The sequence below is a fragment of the Pyxicephalus adspersus genome, chromosome 1 (assembly GCF_032062135.1).
Source record: "Pyxicephalus adspersus chromosome 1, UCB_Pads_2.0, whole genome shotgun sequence".
NCBI classification, from domain to species: domain Eukaryota; kingdom Metazoa; phylum Chordata; class Amphibia; order Anura; family Pyxicephalidae; genus Pyxicephalus; species Pyxicephalus adspersus.
Window position 1 is genome coordinate 44,433,998 of NC_092858.1, and position 7,780 is coordinate 44,441,777.

The following is a 7,780-nucleotide window of genomic DNA, read 5'->3' on the forward strand; positions in this document are numbered from 1 at the left end:
CTTGAATGCTGAGTATTTTCATTTATATAACTATAAATGTAATGCCTTGGGATAATACTTGAATATTTGTTTGTTTGTTTGTTAATGTGCCTTTAGTAAAGTGGCCACAGATTCTGTGGTCTTAAGACCAACCCAACCCAAGCAGGGTAAAATGAACTTTTTAAAACTGGTTTGTTTGTTTGTTTTTTTTTCTTCTTTCCCTTCTGTGTGAAATTTAAGCACAACTCTGAGTTTGTTTTTTAAGTTGTGCTATTACTTGAAAAATTAAATGTTCTCGTTTGCTGCAGAAAAAAATAAAGTTTTTGGTAATGAATTTTTCTAAATTGTCATTTCACGTACAACTTATGTGTTTTCCCTATAGTTAAATAGAAACTTTGGTTTATTTGAATGTGGCATTGCTACAGCCAGGGTTTGTGATGGCAGAAGCAAAAATTTGATGTTTCAGCTAACAGGTTACATGGGAGCTTTCCATACCAATGACAATCAACAATTTATAATCAGAAGTGCAGATGCCCAGAAAAAAAGCCTGGTTGCCATTCATACAGTAATAGGCATTGTGGTAAAAATGCACCTTTATGGTAAAAGGTTAAATGACTCCAGAGTTGCATATACAAGACCAAATCTGTACAATCTCCACTGGTGCATGGATCTAAACCACCAAAAGTTTGGGCCCCAGGAACGGTGGTATACACCTCATTTATGCCAATATAACACTTGCCTGGCAGAGCAGTTTCCCCAAGCTGTGTTGGAGCCCTGCCCCTCAGTGGCAAACCCACCTTTACCTGGTCTTCCACAATGTTTAGTGTCTTTGGCCTCTTGATTGACCAGGTCTGGCACAGAACAGTTCCAAGACTACACAGAACTTTGTATGCATGGCACAGTGTAAGCCTTCAGAAAATGTGCCAACAGGCTCTTGAAAGATGGGACCTTACAATATCAAGTCATAAAAAGGATTATAGACATCATGGTGTACTATGCATCACAGGCATAGGCTTCTGCTGTTCCAGTAATTATGGAGTAGCTACACCAGAGAAGCTTAATTTTAATTTTTTACCAAGAAGAGTCCACTTACTCCTGGGTGTGTACTTTCAGGTTTGCATTGGCACATACCTGTGCTGGGTATGTAAAAGGAAGTAACTTGAGGGAAAAACTGTACTGTACAATCGACTTTTAAATTGTAAATTTAAATGATTCCATTTTTTTTCTTTCCCACTTAATTGATAAGCAATGTTTTGTGACAGAATTTGTCAGTCTCAGGTGGCATCCATCTTGGCACGGGAGGGTCAAGCTTGTGTGCTTCCTGCACTGCAAACTGCTGAGTTTTGATAGTCCAAAGCTTAAACTTCTCATTGTGCATTTGAGGCTGCAGCAAATTGTGTGCTAGGGTCTCCCTTGTTCCCTGGCTGATAAACATCTAGCATCTCTAGCCCCATTCTCTCCAGCTGAACTGTCTCTGACCTGCCCCCTTTATTCATTGGCTTTCTGTTCAATCATAAAGAGGCATCACATGTGGGCATTGCCAGAGTTCTTTTTGCGGGGCACAGTCACCATCTTTTCTTGTTCCTCTTTATGATCGGCCATCTGGACCATGGCGGGACGATGTAACTCCTAAGCAGGCATTCGGGACTTAATTTATTCCTAGCACAAGCAAGGGAAGCCAGGATTGCTGGGTCTGCCTGGCAACCATCGCTGAGTTGCACATGCTCAGCTTCTTTGATGGCTCCTTGGCACGATCAGGCAGGTAAGATTATTGCTTCAGGTCTCCTTTTCTGCAACAATATTCTCCCTGATCATGAATTTTCAAAATGGGACTTTAGTCCCACTTGAAGCTAGCCTTACACTTTATAATATATTCAATTTATTAGACAAACATTTTGAAGTAATCAAAAAAAATGGTGACCAGGCAAGCGACTTTTTTTTCAAAATTATTTTTTGTTTTGCAATCAAAATTTCTATTTAGTATATTGGTGAAACAGTCCGTGAGAAATGTAAATGTATGTGCACAATTTTGATTATCCTGGCACACATAAGGCTGCTTGTCTGCAGTGAAATTGCCACATGCAAATTTTATCTTGGTGAGAACACAGATCATTCCCTTTAATTTTTAAACTACAATAAACTGCCTTGTGTTTCACTTTCACATGAAAGTCAAATGTTTTTTTTTTTTATCTAAAGAAGAGTACAGTGACTACAGAGAACCAGGTCAACATCTGTGGGAAAATGCCAATAGGTTTAGGTTGAGTCTCTTCTTGCACCCCTTGCCCTCAGTTAGAGGGGACAAAAGAGTAATAAAATATGTAATTTCAGTACCTACTATTTATTTTACACAAGCAGAGGTATTTTTATTATAACAAGCCCTTACCTAGGGTATGTACACACATGGGAGGAAGATGCTGAAGAGCAATTATTTCATGGTCCTTGCCAATTTAGCAAGCCCAATTTCCTTCTAGAGAACTAAACTGAAATCATCTTTTTTTCTGTGTTTGGTGTTCATGATTTGGCACCCATTTATTGTAATGTGAACATTTTGTGATTTGCTTTTGACTGTAGCTGAATATCACATCAAAGTTCATGGCAAATTGCCGGTGATTCTATTGTTTTTTTTCCTATAGATATTATGTCATATCCACTCACCATCCATTCTACAAGCATGGAACAGAGATTATCTACCTGATGATCTATCCACATAAATCTATAGCAAATTGCAGTTGATTCATTTTTTTATTTTTTTTTATAAGAAGTATTATATGTCCATCCATTCTCTACCTGAACAGACATGATCTATCTGATAATCCATGGTAAAAAATTCTCTGTTCCAATCATGGAACAAAGAATGTGTAGATGATGATCCATAGAAAGGTCAGGGTTCATATCTGTCTGTCATTTGTAACCCATATTTATTGTACATCACTGCATATTATGTTGGCGCCATATAAATTTTGTATAAATAATATTAAAATAATAATAAATCCATTGTTGTATTTTGTTTCTTATAGATATCAAGTCATATCCACTAGCCACTCATTCTACAATTATGAAACAGAAAGTGTCTACCTGATGGGCCATCAAATTATTTTTGCAGAAATACACACATAATGAAATATGTCAGAATTCTACCATTAGATGGTGGGTTATATTTCTTTTTGGGTTTGTTGCACATATGCAACGCAAGGTGAATGTATTTATTCATGTATTTAGTTATCAATTTTTGAAAGATCAGAGCAAACTATTATTATTAATATTAATAATATTATTATTATTATTATTATTATTATTATTAAACAGGATTTATATAGGGCCAACATATTCCATTCATAGATGGAATATGTTGGCGCTATTTAATATTACCTCTCCGCACACAGCATGATCTACCTGATCTCTAAATAAATACATGACTATTTGGTGAACTGAGATCACAAGCAAATTGTCAAAACATTATTTGATTTTTTCCTGTTTTCCACTACTACTGACAGGACATGAAAGGAGACATGACATTTGACAGTTACATTTGGTTGAACAACATGAATGTAACAGATGGTCCCAGCATAATCCTGTATATTCCCATAATCCTCTGTTGGTGGGTAACGGTATGCTTTAGCACTCATGGCTTCTGCATGCACTGATCAGTGAACAGAAGAATATGTGTTCAAAAACACTACCGTTCTGGAATAAATGGAGTCAAATGTTTGTGCTAACATGTGGACAACAACAAAGCTCAATACTATGTATTCCAATACAGAATGTCAATACAATTTATGTTTTATAGAGAAAATAACATTTATACTATAGATTAAAATATTCATCAGCGTATTATTCAGTGTTACATTTTCACCAACTGCCCCAATTAAAATGGGCTCTGGAACAAATGATAGTAAACTTCCTGAAATCTCTAGGATGAAAGCATTCTCCTAATTCTGAAATCAATGTATAAATCACCTTTCACACACATATGTTGTGTTATGTTACAGCATGCCGTATTTTGCATGTTGTACTGTGTTAAGGAAGTACATTAATTTAAAATTACTGACAACACATCACAACATACCAAAGCCCAGATGTGTTCCGTTTTCTGAAACACACCACAGCACAACACTAGGAAGATTGCCATCTCTGAGTTGTGGTGCCCTGAGTGTGTTTGCAAAGTGCCTTGGACTGTCATGGAAAATGAATAGCACTGCAAAGCACATGTGTAAAGCCAAAAGAGGTTTTGTATTGCTTGACAACATATCAAATTGTTCCATCTGTGTACATTTTTGTTTTAGATTCATCAACAAAGATGTGTAATGAGGGTGTAACTAAAGCTGCGTACACACGGCAAATTTTTCTCGCCCGATAATCGGTATCGGCGAATTATCGGGCGAAAATCTGCCGTGTGTACAGTCGGTCGTCGTCCATGGTCCGACGACCGTCCTGGCGGATCCATGGACGATGGACGACGACCGATCCTAATGAAAGGGAAGGGGAGAGCGCGCAGCAGGGTGCCGCTCCGTCGCTCTCCCCCTCCCCTCTCCATAGAGCATGAACGGTGCTGTATGTACAGCATCGTTCATGCATCGTGCAGTCTTTTCTCGTTGGAAAGGATCGTGAAAGATCCTTTCCAACGAGAAAAATTGCAGGTGTGTACGCAGCTTAAACCTCTTTGAGCTCAGGTTAGTATAAATGAGACCAAGAATCTTTTTGGACATCTATCCCACTAGCCAGCAATGTAAGAAGTATTTTTCCTACTGACCATCACACTAATATACTGTGAGATGTTGATACAATGAATATAGAAGGGAGTCACTTCAAGCCCTGAAATTTTTTTCAAGGGTTCCTGCAATGTAGAAAGGTCGAGAAACACTGGTCTAACTAAATAACATTTATTTAATATTCACTCTGGTAGGCAAAGAATGAACAATTAGAATGTAATATACATGATCAATGTATTCTTTGCAATTGGACGATATCACTTTTAAACATTCAATTCAAAAGCTGCAACTTCAATGATAACATAGTATTTAGTATTGTATTCAAATGACATTATTAGCGGATTGGTTAACTGTGAGACAATATCAACAGATTTGTTTTATTCTAATTTGATAATTTTCAGTTAATTAACTACTTCCACCCTCATACAATATACAGGATATAGAATACAAAAGAAGATACAAAATCCAACTGTGGGATTCATTTGGTTGGACAATGTAACTGTAAATTGGGGGCTGAGCAGTGGAGATCTGAGGTAAGCACTGTGTATGAGCACAGCAAAGACTTAAATGTACCTTATGCTGCACAAACACCAAATAATCATGTATTTATATAGTGCCGACATCACACAGGTAACCTACCAATAACCGACATTCTGTCAGTAGGTAGAATGTAAATAAAATCACTGCAGCAAAAAACATTTGAATATTAGGTTAAGGATTTCAACCTATTTTGTAATTACCTCTATTTATGAAAGTTCACTTAGTTATACTCTGTATGTATCTTTACATCCAGACCTCTTATTGGCATTCCTGAACAAGCAGACCAGATCTGCGAAACACAAATGGAAAATCTTCAAATAAAATGTCCAGTTCCCCAGCTTTATTTGTAATTGTATTGTAATAGTGTAATTGTCATACCTATGTAACATTGCAACATCTTTTCTCTTGAGAACTGTATTATTCATTAGGAGGTTGTTCAGGGCCTCTATCTGCCAATCTATGGTTATTTATTTTGTGAATGATTGTTATGTAACCTTGAAAGTTTAATGTCTAAATAGATGTATTGCAATAAATATGTGTTTTTAGGAAAAAAATATAACATTGATGCCTAAAAGTTCCAGTTCTTTAAATATTCATATTCTTTGTACTTTCTATAGTAATTGAGATGTGGCATCTCTCTGCTAATTTTTGATACCTTGGATCCTTTTCTTTATACTAGGTTAAGGGTTTAATAACATTTATTAGACTTTTCTTTTGGGAAACAATTTCATTGATTGTCTATGAGCTTTTGATAGCGTCAGATGGGTTTGCATTCTAATATAAATAAGTCCATAGTAAAGATCAATTGGTTAGGAGGTCAACTGTAGGTCAAATGCACCAGTCAGCTTAATCTGAAGGTTCTCAGAAGTGTCTCAAACTGACGTCAAACTGACGCCATGAACAAAGTCCGTTGACACAGATCCTAAGTCTGTGATTCACCCACTAGCACGGAAATGGGATCACTTTTAGTTTACTAGGGTCCAAAAAGAGTATTGGTGTCAGTGGAGTAAAAATGTATAGTGAACACTGCTACTTTGTATACTGAGCAGTTCACCTGTGCTGTGTATTACATGTTCCTGTTTATAGAGCTCATTGTTTCAAGCTTCGTAAAGAGATCAGATTTCTGTCAATGGAAATGATCTTTCGTGATCATTTCCAGTGTACACACAGCACCATTGTGTTCTATGGAGAAAGGAGGGGAGAAGATGAGAAAAAACAGCGGTTGTCCCTGCTTAGTCATCTAATAATTTACCAACACAGAGGGACGATGAACGTAGGGGTACCACTGTACACATGCTAGATTTTTGCCCAAGATGATCACACTCATTCATCTCGGGTGACAATAAGCTAGCATGTAGACCTAACTTTAGGTTCAAGGTGTTAGTTGTGGATTTATATTGTTGTTTTAAATTATTGTTACATAAGTTTTTTTATATTATTTATTTACAAAAACAGTGCCAAATGTGTGTATACAATGAATGGGTTCTTATTAACCAATCCCATTCAACCCACTCTCATTATGCTACACACTATTCTATTCTACTATTCTACACACACTGTCCATCTTCAGTTTAGGGCTTATAATAGAATGCCTTTTCCCCTGGCCCAGGAGTGCTTTGGATCTTTCACAATCCTAGCAATACCCCTGCTTTCAACAAATGACAATCAAAACCATTCCTGATACCTGTACATGTGAAATACTTATTATGTGATTTAAGCCAAATCTGTTGTAACCATTTCCTGATAGTAACTAATTTTACTATTTTAAAACCAATTGACTTTTTTTTACTACATTGACCTTTTTTACTACATTTCCAAACAAAGCCAGCAGGATAATCACAGGATGTGTTGGGATATTTAGAAGCTTAGTAGTATGGCTGCATTACACACTTAAAGCACAGCAATGTACTTTGCAAATGAGCTTCACCTGGAACGATGCATTGAATTATTATATATATATAAATATATATATATATATATATTTATATATATATAATATGAATTTTGTATTGCTCCCTTCAGAGGTTATGTGCAGAAAGATAAGGTTGTCACTGCAAGGTACGAATTTGGTCCACACAAAATGGGTTTCTTTGTGGCTATTGAAGAATACATTTTAGTAAAAATGTTTGTGCTTGAAGTTCAGTTTGAGGCCATGATAGCCAGTGAAGATGCATTTTCAGAAGTGGATAAGAGCTACAGCAGACCTTATCATTCTTTTTCACAGATTTATTTTACTAATAAAATCACTTGACAAGCAATGATTCTTCAATTTCCTTGCAAATCTATTTCAGAAAAAGATGCAATGAGCATACTTTATGTTGCTACATTGTAGACAATAGGGAGAACTATAGCTCAATCCCAATGCTGACGTCCCTGGAATAACAGCTCACACTTAAACTACGTACACACTTTCAATTAATATCGTTGGTAAACGAATGACGAACGATCCTGCACGATATCTGCGAACGATCGTATGGCACCGACCCTGTACATACAGATAACGACACGATCGTTCGCAGATATTGTACACACGATAGATGCGATTGTTTGAA